The sequence below is a fragment of the Schistocerca americana genome, chromosome 8 (assembly GCF_021461395.2).
Source record: "Schistocerca americana isolate TAMUIC-IGC-003095 chromosome 8, iqSchAmer2.1, whole genome shotgun sequence".
NCBI classification, from domain to species: domain Eukaryota; kingdom Metazoa; phylum Arthropoda; class Insecta; order Orthoptera; family Acrididae; genus Schistocerca; species Schistocerca americana.
This window is the reverse complement of record NC_060126.1, coordinates 455,918,787-455,936,930: the sequence shown is the minus strand read 5'-3', so window position 1 is coordinate 455,936,930 and position 18,144 is coordinate 455,918,787.

The window sequence follows — 18,144 nt, the reverse complement described above, 5'->3', positions numbered from 1 at the left end:
AATCAAAAAAAAAATATATATAGGCCAGCATTGCACGAAGCTGTGTCGAAAAATGACTAATTAAGAACAGATATAATTGCAGTTTTATTGAGGTAAGAATTTTTGCTTTTTTTTTAATTCAGAATACAGGGCCGAAGGTCAGCGCTGCTGTCCTCATAAAATTTATCAAGTTATTAAACTTTCTTATTATTTTGGTGTTTAGGAATTTTTCTATTTTGAACTTGACATTAAATGAGAAAAGAATTTTGTGGTAACATTAAATGTGAATGCATTTCTGCACACAGACTATAAATGGGAGCCAATTTTGTTCTGAGGTTACAATATTAGAAAAATTCATTTAATTATTATTATTTTTTGTGGCGAGCCTATACTTGGCTCCATTTCCATTATCATTTAAACATTTTTTGTGACGAGGTTACACTTGGCATATTTTCATTATTATTCTTTGGGGAGGTAACACTTGGCTCCATTTCCATTTTCATTTAACATTTCTGCGGGGAGGTTACAACGTCAACATTCTCACACCTGTGGACGAGATTCTCGACGTCCTCGCAGCACAGATGCCCGCCAGGATCGTCGTATTGTAAGGGCAGCACAGGTCGACCGTACAGCTGCCACATCACAGATAAGAGGGCTTGTGAGCTCAGATGTGTCAACACGATATTGCAGTGGAACTACGGGAACCCACACCTCTAGCCCGTCTTCCACTCATGCCAGAGTCGATGTGCATGACTTTGGTGCTGTTAGATGATCACTTGGAAGATGGAATGGCGCCCTGTGATGAAAGTTGTGTTTGCTTCTAACAACCCTACCACGACAAAGGTCAAAAATTAATTATGATTGTAGTGTTGCTCACGCTGCTAAATATTGCATTTTCGGGCAACAACAAAGTTATATTATGTGGCAGGTGTCATTAGAGCACAGTTAATAAAGTCATTTCTTGAAATAATGGATAAACTAGGCACTCATCTTTTCGTGTTTCCCACGCTGGTCTCGTTGTGAACTCATGGCCCAATCGTCGAAAATCTAGGTAGTGAAGATTCCAAGCTCGGATGAAAAGAGGCCTAGGAGTTATTCTGCGATATTCAAAAGTTTTATAGATGTGTTTCGTAAACCATTCTTGAAGATTAAACTTTTGCAAGTTAGGACAATGGTGATGTAAAAAAGTAATCAGCACTCGGAATTTAAGTTACACTTATTTTTTATTACTTTTGTTGCAATATCACGTAACTCTTTCCAAAACATCACTTCACAATATAAAACATAGTTGAAAATATCTTCCTCATTGTTAAAGTTCACATTTCATAAACTGACTACAGTTTGCGTCTTTTTAACATGACGACCAAAGCTTGACTCTATAACAACCGCTTACGCGCCCAAAAGTCAGAGTTACAAGTACGTCAATGATCATAGTGACAAAAGAAAGAATACATATAAGAATAATATCATTGCAACATATACATGTCGATGTATCGAAGTACCTCCACTTTAATTAAATGCCGTGCGGTTAAAGGCGCTGCAGTCTGGAACGGCAAGACCGCTACGGTCGCAGGTTCGAATCCTGCCTCGGGCATGGATGTTTGTGATGTCCTTAGGTTAGTTAGGTTTAACTAGTTCTAAGTTCTAGGGGACTAATGACCTCAGCAGTTGAGTCCCATAGTGCTCAGAGCCATTTTTTTTAATTAAATCAAATCTGAAAGTTGGCACAGAAATATGTTAACTATTTTACAGAAACACAGTAGAATATTGCTGGTATCGAGAGGTTGAGGTGAGGTGCCGTAATGGTTACGTAATTCAAGTACCATTACATGCTGCAGGAAAGTGATGGTCGTTTGCGCATATGACCTACACCTGGTAAACGGTGACTCGTAGAGGGTATTCGTCCAAGACACGCTGTCGCCACCCCAGGTATTATGATCTGGGGTGCGATAAGCCAGAACTCTCGTCCACCTTTGGCGTTTCTGGACGTGGTGCTAAACAGCTCTCAGTACGTTCAGAGTGTTGTTAGACCCGTTGTTTTGCTTTTCTTGCAACAAGAAGGTGATGTACAATTGCAACAGGACCAAGCACGCCCACACTGCCCCTGGAACTCAACGAGCTCTCCAGGAAGTGCAGCACCTGCTCTTGCCAGTACGATCTCTGGACCTGTCTCCAGTCGAGTACGTGTGGGATATGGTTCAAATGGCTCTAAGCACTATGGGACTTAACATCTGAGGTCATTAGTCCGCTAGACTTTGTACTACTTAAACCTAACTTACTCAAGGACACCACACAAATCCATAGCCGAGGCAGGATTCGAACCTGGAACCGCTCGGTCACAGCGGCCAGCCGTGTGGGGTATGATGGAACGAGAAGCGAGTTGTACGATTCGTTAACTGACAAATCTCACAGAACTTTATGACCAGGTCGAGAAGGCATGGTATAGCGTATCCCAGGAAGTATTCGCCACATACAGGGTGTTACAAAAAGGTACGGCCAAACTTTCAGGAAACATTCCTCACACACAAATAAAGAAAAGATGTTATGTGCACATGCGTCCGGAAACGCTTAAATATCCATGTTAGAGCTCATTTTAGTTTCGTCAGTATGTACTGTACTTCCTCGATTCACCACCAGTTGGCACAGCACGTAGCATCAAAAGGTTAGTGTTCATCACGAACGTGGTTTTGCAGTCAGTGCAATGTTTACAAATGCGGAGTTGGCAGATGCCCATTTGATGTATGGATTAGCACGGGGCAATAGCCGTGGCGCGGTACGTTTGTATCGAGACAGATTTCCAGAACAAAGGTGTTCCGACAGGAAGACTTTCGAAGCAATTGATCGGCGTCTTAGGGAGCACGGAACATTCCAGCCTATGACTCCCGACTGGGGAAGACCTAGAACGACGAGGACACCTACAATGGACGAGGCAATTCTTCGTACAGTTGACGATAACCCTAATGTCAGCGTCAGAGAAGTTGCTGCTGTACAAGGTAACGTTGACCACGTCACTGTATGGAGAGGGCTACGGGAGAACCAGTTGTTTCCGTACCATGTACAGCGTGTGCAGGCACTATCAGCAGCTGCTTGGCCTCCACGGGTACACTTCTGCGAATGGTTCATCCAACAATGTGTCAATCCTCATTTCAGTGCAAATGTTCTCTTTACGGATGAGGCTTCATTCCAACGTGATCAAATTGTAAATTTTCACAATCAACATGTGTGGGCTGACGAGAATCCGCATGCAATTGTGCAATCATGTCATCAACACAGATTTTCTGTGATCGTTTGGGCAGGCATTGTTGTTGATGTCTCGATTGGGCTCAATGTTCTTTCACCTACGCTTAATGGAGCACGTTATCATGATTTCATACGGGATACTCTACCTGTGCTGGTAGAACATGTGCCTTTACAAGTACGATACAACATATGGTTCGTGCACGATGGAGCTCCTGCACATTTCAGTCGAAGTGTTCGTACGCTTCTCAACAACAGATTCGGTGACCGATGGATTGGTAGAGGCGGGCCAGTTCCATGGCCTCCAGGCTCTCCAGACCTCAACCCTCTTGACTTTCATTTATGGGGGCATTTGAAAGCTCTTGTCTACGCAACCCCGGTACCAAATGTAGAGACTCTTCGTGCTCGTACTGTGGACGGCTGTGATACAATACGCCATTCTCCAGGGCTGCATCAGCGCATCAGGGATTCCATGCGACGGAGGGTGGATGCGTGTATCTTCACTAACGGAGGACATTTTGAAAAATTCCTGTAACAAAGTGTTTGAAGTCACGCTGGTACGTTCTGTTGCTGTGTGTTTCCATTCCATGATTAATGTGATTTGAAGAGAAGTAATAAAATGAGCTCTAACATGGAAAGTACGCGTTTCCGGACACATGTCCACATTACATCTTTTCTTTAGTTGTGTGTGAGGAATGTTTCCTGAAAGTTTGCCCGTACCTTTTTCTAACACCCTGTATACGATTGACTGGATGCCAGAGTCAGCGCTTGCATTGCAGCCCGTAGAAGCTACGCCGCGTACTAAAATGGGTGTTGCAGCGTGGGTCGATAACTGTTACCTCAGTACCGCTTGTCCTATTGATCTGCAAATGTAATCGTTTCATGCACTCCATGTGCATTGTTGCAACAATAAATCTTGAGTGATTTGCAAACCTTTGTGTACTATTGTTTTTTCCGGCACTGTATGAAGAGACTTGCAAAGACATGCACTGACTGATAATTACTAATGAACAACTGACACTTACTAATCAACAACTGCTAATATCTAGAGGACAACCGACAAATGCGACGGAAAACCTGACCAATAATACTAAAAGGTAATGTAGAGGACGGGACGTGTTAGCTGCAGCGAGGTCTGTGCACTCAGACTGCCCTGCAAACATTCGACATTTATCCGTCTGACGTAGGTTGTTGTGGAACTGGTTAGTGTGACATTCTGTATGGTACGGCAACATGCAGAAAGACATAATTTGAGTGCTTTAGATCGTGGGCGAGTAGTTGGACGGCTCGAAGCTAGTTAGAGCGTCACTATTGTGGCTAAGTAATGGATGTCACCAAAAGTGTCACCTCTGGATTAAAAAAGGCCGCTGAAGGTGTAAGTGCTATGCAGAAGCATGCTGTGGTCGTAGACTGACCACCACACCGAAAGAGGATCCATACGTAGCCCTAGCGGCAAAAGCGAACCGACATCGAGCTCTTAAGCAGTTCACTGACAACTCAGCAACCGCTACCGCCGGTACACGTGTCTCTGTCAGAGCCACGTCTCGGAGTTGAAATCATGCTGGTTTCACGTTTGGTAGCCCGTTAAATGCATCCCAGCTCAACCACACCATCGTCGGGAAGGAGTTCGTTAGTGTAGGGAGCATGTTAGTTGGAGACAGCAACAGCGGTCGACTGTGATGTTCTCTGACAATCCCGCTTCTCTGTGGCAAGCGATTCTGGCCACCAGTTAGCGTGGAGAGAGAGGGGAAAACCTTACACACCACACAATGTTCACCAACGTCATAGATATGACCTAGGCCTTACGGTGTGGAAAGTCATTACCCACAATGAAAGAAGACGGCTGCATACCTTTGCGCGAGATGCCGTTACAACGCATTGGTATTGCAGAGAGATTACTCTGTACCATGTCCGTCTACTTAGGGATGCGGTAGACCCTGACTTTCTATTAATGGACGAAAGTGCACGCCCACACAGAACCGCTGAGCTGCCGGACATGCCGGAAAGTATTGATTTTGAACGTACGGAACGGCCTGCGTATTCCCTGGGCCTAAAGCCTACAGAATGTGCATGGGATGCCTTCGGCAGACGTTTTGCTAACGAGCATCCTCTCCCCGAACCGTGCAAGGACTGAAAATCGCTTAGAGAGAGGGGTGGGTCTATATCCTCGAAGAACTCAAAAATGACTTAACCACATGAATAACAGGTACAAAATGTGCATTGGTCGCCGAGGAGGGCATATTTTTTACTGACAGTCCGATATTGACCTTTACGTTCCGCGTCTGTCCTATGACAAACATGAACGTTATTTGTGTATTGAAACGCGTATGTATTTAGTACAGCGATGGCGAGGCATGACAGAATCTCTGACCAGAGAGTTATTTATCGTTGCTAGTCTGCGCTTGACCGCGCGAGAGTTCAGTTGCGGTCGAGTTGCGAGAGAGTTCAGTTGTACGTAGCGAGTCGCGAGAGCATATAGTAGGGCGCGAGAGACAGTCGGAGTTGTGTGTGAGGAGTCGGTGGGCGTCGACATGGGACTCTGGTCAAGATTCAGGACGAGGTATAATTTTTAAATAAGGTAATGAAGCAGCATTGCGCTCATCTGATAATGTAATGCATCTTAAGTGTAATTAATTTGTTCAAGAATCGCCCCAATAATAATTTTGTTTTCAAACCAAAAAAAAAAAAACCAAGTGTAACCTCCCCAGAGAAATTTGAATAAGTATTCTTATTCAAATGCTAATGGACATAGAGCTAAGTGTAACCTCCCCGGAGAAATTTGAAAGACAATGACAATTAAATGTTAACGAGAATATAACCTAGTGTAACCTCCCAGCAAATAAAATAATTTATTGACAATGACAATAATTGAAAAATAGCAATATGAGCCATGTGTAAGCCCCCCACAAAAATGAAAGTCAATTCAATAAAAAATGAAATCTCAGTAACAATGAAAACGCAAATAGAACGAAATGCCGATCTTAGGCCCTGTTCTTACCTCAGTAAAATTGCATCTGCTCTTATTTTTCGCCATAGCTTGGAGGAAATGCATCGCAAAAATTCTTTGAACTTAAGTAAATTTTTTCTTTAAGGAAATGCATGGGAAATTTTCATTCAATAAAATGTTTGTTTTGTTAAAATGCTTGGTTTGAAAACAAAATTATTATTGGGGCGATTCTTGAACAAATTAATTACACTTAAGATGCATTACATTATCAGATGAGCGCAATGCTGCTTCATTACCTTATTTAAAAATTATACCTCGTCCTGAATCTTGACCAGAGTCCCATGTCGACGCCCGCCGACTCCTCACACACAACTCCGACTGTCTCTCGCGCGCTACTACATGCTCTCGCGACTCGCTACGTACAACTGAACTCTCTCGCAACTCGACCGCAACTGAACTCTCGCGCGGTCAAGCGCAGACTAGCAACGATAAATAACTCTCTGGTCAGAGATTCTGTCATGCCTCGCCATCGCTGTACTAAATACATACGTGTTTCAGTATGTTAAACTGTTTTCCCATGTTGTGAAATCCGTACCACTTTTCGTTATAAATGTACCATTCCGCCTCTCATACGTAGGTACGGTGTTTGATGTCGGCCATCATTGCCTGTGATTATTCCTGTGCAACAATGTTTCTCTTCTTCAGCAGTTGTCAAGCAGTGTAGACGTCCCCCAACTCTGAGAGGAGCCTCAATCCATTTGACTTCAGATGAATGAGATGAGACAGTCCCTCTTCTGGTCAGTACGTCCTGCCTTCACCGATGGATGACAACCGACCACAGAGAGACTCAGTGGTATGTGGTGGCTTTGTGAGCACGTGATGCGGTGGGGAAAATATACAAGTGGAGCACAGGTGAAAGGTTAATCATCCTAGCGACGATACCGGCCTCAAATGATGAAATCCACTGATATGACTTGGACAAGGGGCAGACTGTTATGGCTCGGTATCAGGGGATGAGCATTTAGTAAGCGGTCGAGCTGGCCGGTTGTAGTGTGCTGCTGTCTTGAGCATCTACGGAAAATGGCTGAAAGATGGTGAAACCACGAGTTGCGAACAAGATGTTGGGCGTCCATGCCTCACCACAAAACGTGGAGCTCGGTGGCTATTCAGCTCTATAAAGCAGGATAGACGCTGATCTATTGCAGACCTGACGACAGAACAGTGCTCATGCTGCCACTTGTGTTTCGGAGCTCACCGTCCAGCGAAAGTTGGTGGACATGGGTATCCGCATCGGCCTACCCCTACGCCTTGTACTCAACGACGTCACAATTACGACTACATTGGTCACGGAATCGTCGAGGTTGGACCACGGATCGGTGGAAAAGTATCACCCGGTCTGATGAAACAGTTTTATTGTTACGCTAGATCGATGATTGAGTTCGGATATGCCGTCGTCCAGGTAAACGGCCCCTCGAAACACGTACCGCACCAAGTAGGCAAACCGGTGGGAGAAATAGTTTGCTATACGAGACATTCATCTGGGCTTCCGAGGGGTCTGTGATAGTACTCAAATGCACCATGACAGCTGCAAACCACGTGCACATTACTGCAGGTTGGTTCAAATGGCTCTGAGCACTATGGGACTCAACTGCTGCGGTCATTAGTCCCCTAGAACTTAGAACTAGTTAAACCTAACTAACCTAAGGACATCACAAACATCCATGCCCGAGGCAGGATTCGAACCTGCGATCGTAGCGGTCTTGCGGTTCCAGACTGCAGCGCCTTTAACCGCACGGCCACTTCGGCCGGCCATTACTGCAGGCTATATGCACGGCTCGATGTGATGTTTTCCCCGACGCCCAAAGCATCTTCCAGAAGGATAACTGTGCCACAGGGCGTGACATGCTCCACTGAAGAGCATTACAGTGAACTCACGTCGATGTCTTGCTGTTGGCCAACATCTGGGACGCTCATATGACGACAGGCTAAAGTTAGTAGGGATTTGTGCGTCTGTAAAAAGATTGATCCGCGAAGAATACAACAACTACCACCACTGTACCTCTGTAAAAGATCTTGCCGAGAACGGAGAAAATTCCGGGTCTATGTAAAATTACTAAGCAGGTCTAAGGCTTTGATTCAGTCGCTCGTTGACCAGTCTGCTATGGCAGTAGAAGATAGCAAAAGTAAAGCCCAAGTTTTAAATTTCGCATTTAAGAAATCGTTCAGGCAGGAGATCGTGCGAACATACCGTCGCTTGACCATGGCACAAACTCCCATAGGGAGGACATGGTAATAGGTATCGCTGGTGTAGAGAACCAAATTAAAGAATTGAAAACAAAAGTTGCCAGGTTCGAATGAAATCCCATTTCGGTTTTACAAAGAGTACTCGACAGCATTGGCCCCTTACTTAGCTTGCATTTATCGCGAATCTCTTGCCTAGTGTTATGTCCAAGCGAGTGGAAAAAAGTGCATGTGACTCCAGTACATAAAAAGCGCAAAAGAAGGGACATGCAAAATTACAGACCAATATCATTAACATTGCTTTGATGCAGAATTTTTGAACATATCCTCAGTTCGAATATAAAAAAGTCCTTGAGACAGAAAAGTTTATGTCCACGAATCAGCATGGTTTTGGAAACCATCGCTCATGCGAAACGCGGCTTGCCCTTTACTCGCTTGATACACTGCCGACTATGGATGACAGGCGGATTCCATATTCCTAGGCTTCCGAAAAGCATTGGACTCCGTGCTCCACTACAGACGAAGGCACGAGCACACGGAATAGGTTCCCAGATAGGTGAGTGGATCGAAGACTTCTTTAGTAGTAGAATCGAGTACGTTTTCCTCGACGGCGGGTGTTCATCAGAGACAATGGTATCGTCAGGAGTGCCCCAGGAATGTGTGATAAGACGGCTGTCATTTTCTTTGTACACAAATGTGCCGGCAGACAAGATGAGCAGCAGTCGGCGTCTCTTTGCTGATGACGGTTTGAGGGCGACGTTGTTGAGCGACTTCAAGAGGATACAAGATGACGTAGGCACCTAGATGGTGTAGTGAATGACATGTGGCTCTAAATGTAGAAATATGTAAGGTAATGCGGATGCGTAGGAAAACAAAGCCATTATGTTCGAATATACCGTTAGTGGTCTGCTGCTAGACCGAGTCACGTCGTTTAATGTCTGGGAGTAACGTTGCAAAGGAAATGAAACGAGCGAGTACGGAATATGGAAGGGAAGGTGAATGGTCGACTTCAGTTTATTGGGAGAATTTTAGAACAGTGGGTTATCTGTAAGGAAGACCGCATATAGGACAGTAGTACGATCTATTATGTGTGTTGTGTGTATTAAACCGGGCACCTAGAAACGACGGAGAGGCTTCGTTCCGCCGTAGCCCTCAGTGGTTCACAACCCCACAACAGGCCACAGCAGTCCACCCACCCCACCGCCGCCCCACACAGGACCCAAGGGTATTGTGCGGTTCGGCCCCCAGTGGATCACCCCCCACCCCCCACCCCGCCCCCCACATACCAGACGAGTGTAGCCCCAAATGTTCGCGTGGGAGCGTAATTACGGTGTACGCGTCGTGGAGACAGTGTTTGCGCACCAACTGCCGACATAGTGTAACTCAGGCGGAATAAGAGGAACCAGCCCACATGCGCCGAGGCAGATGGAAAACCGCCTTAAAAACCATCCACAGGCTGGCCGGCACACGTGAAGGGGACCGGCACGCCTTCCCTCTCGGGAAACAGCGCGTTTAACTGCGCAGCTAGCCGGGCGGGCTTAGTGCGACCTATTCTTGAGTACTGTTCGAATCTATGGGATGCGCGAACAGGTCGGATTTCAGGAAGACATCGTGGTAATTCACAGGCGGGCTGCTAGATTTGTTATCTGAAGGTTAGAACAACACGTAAGTATTACAGAGATACTTAGGGAACTCAAATAGGAATCCCTCGAGGGAAGACGCCGTTCTGTACGAGGAACACTATTGAGAAACTTTAGATAGAAGGCATTTGAAATTGACTCTACTCCCGTAACGTACATTTCGCTTAATAATGGCGAAGATAAGATAAGAGAAATTAGCGTTCATAAGGAGGCATACAGGCAGTCGTTTTTCCCTCGCTCTATTTGCGAGTGGAACAGAAGAGGAATGACTAGTAGTGGTACAGTGTATCCTCCGCTATCGAACCGTGGCTTGCTGAGTATGTTTACAGATGCAGACATTTGGCGCTAGCTCGCTAGCTCCACGGCCACAAACCACTGGCATGTAGTTAACGGGAACTGAGTGAGCTGTGTGTGGTACCGCGCACTTCCTGTAACCTTTGCAAACTGATCTCACACAGAATTGCTGCCTTATTGCATTCCAGATATAGACAAACCCGCACTTAAGCAGGTGTCTGGCTCTGAGCACTATGGGACTCAACTGCTGTGGTCATAAGTCCCCTAGAACTTAGAACTACTTAAACCTAACTAACCTAAGGACATCACACACATCCATGCCCGAGGCAGGATTCGAACCTCCGACCGTAGCGGTCGTGCGGTTCCAGACTGTAGCGCCTAGAACCGCAAAACCATTCCGGTCGGCCATGCAAGAAAAGAGCGTAAGGCGAAATAAGATAAAAATTACAGGCTTGTTTGCATTTTTTTTCCAGGTACCGTGTTTATAAGACGTCATTATTTAAATTTATTTCACACCCGTTTTTTAATATTATTTTACAGCGTTATTGCGTCAGTATAATTGAACACTACCGAAGTTATGCAAGTGTGTGTATAGTACTTATTCAGCTAAGTTACTTAATATTTGTCTCTATTCTATGTGGTATTTAGCAAGCTGGTTTCTAATTTTAGTGGAAGTAAACACTGTTGAACTTTCCCTTCAACAGCGCGCTGATATCGTATATGATGTATATACTAATAGTTATTCTGTTCCATCGAGTAGTAAGGCAATTTACAGACTAAGATACATACACACTCTGTGCTAATACACATTTCTTAGGAAAATATGTAAAACATGATATGAATAATATCTTCAGTTTCATCGAAGATTTTTCTGGAAGCTTCTTGTGATAGTAAGGTGTACGTCGCACCTGGTAAATCTCATATATTGATTGATTTCGTGATGATGTTACAAAATTTCAGGGACTGTAGTGAAGGGTATATGTGTGATTTGAGGTAAGGCACCTTAGAGCAGAAACGACCGAATCTAAAGCTATAAACGAAAATCGTTCTGATACCTTTAACAGTTTCCCTCTTCTACTACAAACTCTTTGCTTTCCATATTGGAGATGTGACAGTATAGCTCAAAACAAGAAAAAATGTTCAGTAAACATGGGCTCTAAAGTGCATACCTTAAGAGATACGAATACATGTTCATCTTTGTCACAGTGAAACACATCTCTTCTACTGAACAAGTTCTCATAGCTCTTAAGGAGTGCCTTTTGGAGCCCATGTTTACTAGGTACTTTTTTTCTTGTTTTGGTTCATGTTACCTCCTCCCAATATATGGAAAACAAAGAGCTTGCAATTGAAGAGGTTCACTGCTTCACTGTCGGAGGTGTCTGAACGGTTGTCGTTTACAGCTTTCAAATGGTTCAAATGGCTCTGAGCACTATGCGACTTAACTTCTGAGGTCATCAGTCGCCTAGAACTTAGAACTAATTAAACCTAACCAACCTAAGGACGTCACACACATCCATGCCCGAGGCAGGATTCGAACCTGCGACCGTAGCGGTCGCTCGGTTCCAGACTGTAGCGCCCAGAACCGCACGGCCACTCCGGCCGGCTACAGCTTTCAACTAAGACGTTTACGGGCCCAGTGTCCCTTACCTAAAATGATAATTTAACCTTCTCCATCATCCCTGAAAGTTTGCAATATCATATGGCAATCACCTATATTTACAACCGGGAGTTCAAAAATGGCTCTGAGCACTATGGGACTTAACATCTTAGGTCATCAGTCCCCTAGAACTTAGAACTACTTAAACCTAATTAACCTAAGGACATCACACGCATCCATGCCCGAGGCAGGATTCGAACCTGCGACCGTAGCGGTCGTTCGGTTCCAGACTGTAGCACCTAGAACCGCTAGGCCACCCCGACCGGCAAACATTTAATTATACCAGTAAACAATAATATCAATTTTTTTAAAAGATAAAATCGTTGTTGGTTGATAATTCCTTATAAATTACAAAATAAAGTTTGAATAAGAATTTTCGGGCACTTATCATCAACCTATTATTCCGGAATTGTCCCCCATTCGAATCTCCGGGAGACGACTGCCAAGGGGGCAGTGACTATGAGAAAAAAGACTGAATAATCAACGAAAGGGTAACGTTCTACGAATCGGGGCGCGGAAAGTCAGAAGTTTGAACGTGGTGGGGAAACCAGAAAAACTTAAAAGGGGAATGCAAAGGCTCAATCTAGATATAGTAGGTGACAGTGAAGTGAAATGGAAAGAAGACAAGTATTTCTGGTCAGATGAGTAAAGGGTAACATCAACAGGAACAGAAAATGGTATGACGGGAGTAGAATTCGTTATGAACAGGAAGGTAGGGCAGAGAGTGTGTTACTGTGAACGGTTCAGTGACAGGGTTGTTCTTATGACTCGACAGTAGACCGACACCGACATCGATAGTTCAGGTATACAAGCCGACGTCGCAAGCTGAAGATGAAGAGAGAGAGAAAGTATATGAGGATATTGAATGGGTACCACAGTATGCAAAGGGAGATGAAAATCTAATAGTCATGGGGAACTGGAACGCAGTTGTAGGGGAAGGAGTAGAAGAAAAGATTACAGGAGAATATGGGCTTGGGACAAGTAATGAGAGAGGAGAAAGACTAATTGATTTCTGTAATAAATTTCAGCTAGTAGCAGCGAATAATCTGTTCAAGAATCACAAGCGGAGGAGGTATACGTGGAAAAGGCCTGTTGATATGGGAAGATTTCAGTTACATTAGATCATGGTCAGACAGAGATTCCGCAGTCAGATGCTGGATTGTATGGCGTATCCAGGAGCAGATATAGACTCAGATCACAATGTAGTAGTCATGAAGAGTAGGCCGAAGTTTAAGACATTAACCAAGAAGAATAAATACGCAAATAATTGGTAAACGGATGTACTAAGGAATGCCGAGATACGCTTGAAGTTCTCTATACAGCAATAAGGAGTAGCTCAGTAGGCCAGTACAGATGAAGAGGAATGGACCTCTAGAAAGTGCCATCACAGAAGTTGGAAGGAAAAACATAGGCACAAAGAAGATAACTGCGAAGAAACCATGGGTAACAGAAGAAATTCATCGATGGAAGGAGGAAGTACAAAAACGTTCCGGGAAATTCAGGAATACAGAAATACAAGTCACTGAGGAATGAAATAAATAGGAAGTGCTGGGAAGCTAAGAAGAAATGGCTCCATGAAAAATGTGAAGAAATCGAAAAAAATGATTGTCGGAAGGACAGACTCATCATACAGGAAATTAAAAACAACCTTCAGTGGCATTAAAAGCAAAGGTGGTAACATTAAGAGTGCAACAGGAATTCCATTGTTAAATGCAGAGGATACAGCAGATATGTGGAAAGAATAAATTGAAAGCCTCAATGAGGGGGAAGATTTGTTGATGTGATGGAAAAAGAAACAGAAGTCGATTTGGAAGAGAAAGGGGATCCAGTATTAGAATCATAATTTAAAAGAGCTTTGGAGACTTAAGATCAAATAAGGCAGAAGAGAGAAATAACATTCTATCAGAATTTCTAAAATCATTCGGGGAAGTGGCAACAAAACGGCTATTGGGGTTGGTGTGTAGAATGTATGAGTCTGTGGACATACCGTCTGACTTTCGGAAAAATATAATCCACACAATTCCGAAAACTGTGACAAATGCGAGAAATATCGCACAATCAGCTTAACAGCTCATGCATCCAATTTGCTGACAAGAATAGTGTATAGAAGAATGGAAAAAATTGAGGATGTGCTAGATGACGATCAGTTTGGATTTGGAAAGGCAAAGGCACGAGAGAGTCTATTCTGATGTTGTGGTTGATAATGGAAGCAAGACTAAAGAAAAATCAAGACACGTTCATGGGATTTGTCAACCTGGAAAAAAGTTCGACAGGGTAAAATGGTGCAACGTGTTCGAAATTCTGAGAAAGGTAGGGATAAGCTACAGGGAGGAACGGGTAATATACAATATGTACGAGAGCCAAGAGCGAATAATAAGAGTGGAAGACCAAGAACGAAGTGCTCGGATTACAATAGGTGTAGGACAGGGATGTAGTCTTTCCTTACTGTTCAGTCTGTACATCGAAGAAGCAATGATGGAAATAAAAGGAAGGTTTAGGAGTGGAATTAAAATGCAAGGTGAAAGGATATCAGTAATACGATTCGCTGAAGGCATTGCTATCCTGAGTGAAACTGAAGAAGAATTACATGATGTGCTGAATGGAATGAACAATCTAATGAGTACAGAATGTGCACTGAGAGTAAATCGAAGAAAGACGAAAGTAATGAGATGTAGCAGAAATGAGAACAGCGAGAAACTTAACATCAGGATTTATGATCACAAGGTAGATGAAGTTATGGAATTCTGCTATCTAGGTGGTAAAATAACCAATGACGGACGGGGCAAGGAGGACGTCAAAAGCAAACTAGCAATGACAAAAAGGACATTCCTGGCCAAGAGAAGTCTACTAGTATCAAGCATAGGCCTTAATTTGAGGAAGAAATTTCTGAGAATAAACGTCTGGAATGTAGCATTGTATGGTAGTGAAACATGAACTGTGGGTAAACCGGAGCAGAAGAGAATCTAAGCATTTGAGATGTAGTATTACAGACGAATGTCGAAAATTTGGTGGACTGATAAGGTAGGAATGAGGAGGTACTACTCAGAATCGGAGACGAAAGATATATGTGGAAAACACTGATAACGAGAAGGGACGGGATGATAGGACATCTGTTAAGACATCAGGGAATGACTTCGATGGTACTGGAGGGAGCTGTAGAGGGTAAAAACTGTAGAGGAAAATAGATATGGGAAAACATCCAGCAAACAATTGAGGAAATAGATTGCACGTGCTACTCTGAGGTGAAGAGGTTGGCACAGGAGAGGAATTTGTGGGGGGCCGCATCAAACCAGTCAGAAGACTGATGACCCAAAAAAAGAAAAAGTCATGAACCATGGACCCAGCAGAGGTGGGGTGGCTTGCATGCCTCAACGATACGGACAGCCGTACCATAGATGTAGGTGCAACCACAACGAAGGGATATCTGTGGATTGGCGGGTCTAAACCGTGGCTCCTGAAGAGGGGACATTATCCTTTTAAGTAGTTTCTGGGGCAACGGTCTGGATGATCGACAGATCTGGCGTTGTAACATTAGCCAACATGACCTCCCTGAGCTGATATTGCGAACGGCAAAAAGCAAGACGAAACTATAGGCATTTATTTTTCCCAAGCGTATGCAGCTCTGCTGTATGGCTTAATTATCATGGCATCCTTCTGGGTAATATATTCCAGAGGCAAAATAAGCCCCTATTCGGATATCTAGCTGGGGACTACTCGGAGGGATATCGTCATCACATAAAACAAAACTGGCCTTCTACTACCTAACCATCAGTTTAACAAGTTATGGCTGCAAAATATTGATACACGTTATTTACAGAAGTATGGAAAAACTGGTAAAAGCTGATTTCGGGGAACATCAGTTTGGGTTCCGGATAAATGTTGGAAAACGCGAGTCAGTGCTGATCTTACGTCTTATCTTAGAAGACAGGGTGAAGAAAGAGAGACCTGCATTTAAAGCATTTGGTGATTTAAAGAAAGCTTTTGACAATGGTTACTTAACTGCACTCTTTGAAATTCTGAAGGCAGTAGGATTAAAATACAGGGAGTGAAAGTTTATTTATAACTTTTATAGCACTCGAAGGACATGAAAGGGAGCGAGTGGTTGAGAACGGAGTGTGACGGGGTTGTAGTGTATCACCGATGTTACTGAACCTGTACACTGAGCAAGTAGTAAAGAAAACCAACGAGAAATTTGGAAAGGGAATTAATGTTCAGACAGAAGAAATAATTGCTTTGAGGTTTGCCTATGACATTGTAATAGTGTCAAAAATAGCTAAGGACTTGGTAAAGTGGTTGAACGGAATGGATAGTGTTTTGTAAAGAGATTATAAGATGAACTTCAACAGAAGTAAAACAATAGTAATGGAATGTCGTCGAATTAAATCAGGCAATGCTGAGGAAATTAGATTAGGAAATGAGACACAAAGAGTACATCGCCAATTTTGTTATTTGTCTAGTGAAATAGCTGACGATGGCCGAAGCAGAGAAGGTACAAATTGCAGACTACCAATAGCAGGGAAAGCATTTTTGAAAACGAGGAGTTAATATCTGATATAAATTTAAGTGTTAAGAAGAGTGTTTTTCCAAGGTATTTGTCTGGAATGTAGCCTTGTGCGGAAATAAAACTAGGACGACTAGAAGTTCAGACAAGAGAAACTTTCGAAATGTGTACTGTTGAGGGCTGTAATTACCGTGTGGCAGTGAAACTTGGTACATATTCTAATGCGTTAAAGCAGAACAGATCTGCGCCGAAAAAAGTTCCAGTTTTGGCCACCAGCAGCAAATTTGGCGCTGCGTATGCATGCAATACGTTTATAAATGTTTTCGTATGTAACTGATTAGCAACAGGACGTGGCAGAGAAGGTCAAACAATTTGGAAAGGTGTAATCTTGATTTATATTACTGAACGACGCTTACACAGTTTGTTCAATACGGGCACCGGTGACGTCGATGAGATGCTGTACAGCGCCAATTTGCACCTGGTGGCCAAAACTGAAACTGCTTTTTCTCACCATAGCTCGGTTCCGTACTAACGCGTTAGCATATCTACCAAGTTTCACTGCCATACGATAATTACAGCCCACAACGGACCTCGAAGAGTAGGTGCACTTTAATTATGAACACCCGGTAGTAAGCAGATTCAAATGGAAGCAGAGTAGAGAGCTGGATCAAACCAGTATTCAGTGTGAAGACCACAACAACCACCCCAGTTTCAGTGTGTTTCATTAAATTAGTATAAACATTGGTTATTCATTATATAACCAGAAAAGAAACTCTTGTAAATTATTAGCATGTGGATGCGCTTTCAGAAGAAGTGTATCATTGATTTGCATTTATTTGAACTTCACTAACACGTGAACACGAACGTGCTCAACGGAGCGTGCAGATAACTAATACATTATACGCTGTAGAGCTGAAGAAAGGAATGAGTTCTGCATTAAATCGACAAAATTAATATTAACGAAATGTGAGCTGGCATTACTGATGTCTCGCAATAAGTATACCCTGTTGCCTCCTTATTTTTTAATATTAGAATTTGATTATAATTCAGTGACAAATAAGGAAACAGATTGCAAAGATTAGTTTTCTGTTTATTGTTACTGATAGTAAACTGCTGAAGCCAACACACCTAACAAAGAGATTAAACTGCTTCCGTTGCGTAGGAAGCCATATCGATCGCAAAGTCAGAGAGCGTCGTTATACCAGGAATTCACTAGTCATTGAAACACATACGTCGAGGAGTGACTACGCCGTTATTGGCTTACTTAAGGAATTAGAAGGTAGGGCATTTTCCTCGAGTACAGTTTCTGGAGTTACTTTTGCTGCAATCTTATTGAGAATGCAGATCCATTGGAGAAAAATTCACTATTTAATTACGAGCTGGAAGTGTAGTATCTTCGCTTGAGGAAGCTAAATTCCTGATATGAATGTTTTTCGTGTAATCCTAGCGTCACATTTGTTAGGCCGTATAAAGTGTTTTTTCGGTAATCAGGGAACAACATCACTTTTTCCGTGTGTCTACTTCTCGATTTGTAAATTTATTATTAGTGCAGTATTTATCATTATTAGCACGATAAATTCATTGTTGACATGAGTGAATTACAGCCGTTAGTTTATCAGGAATACATAAATGAAGCAGATGTACTATC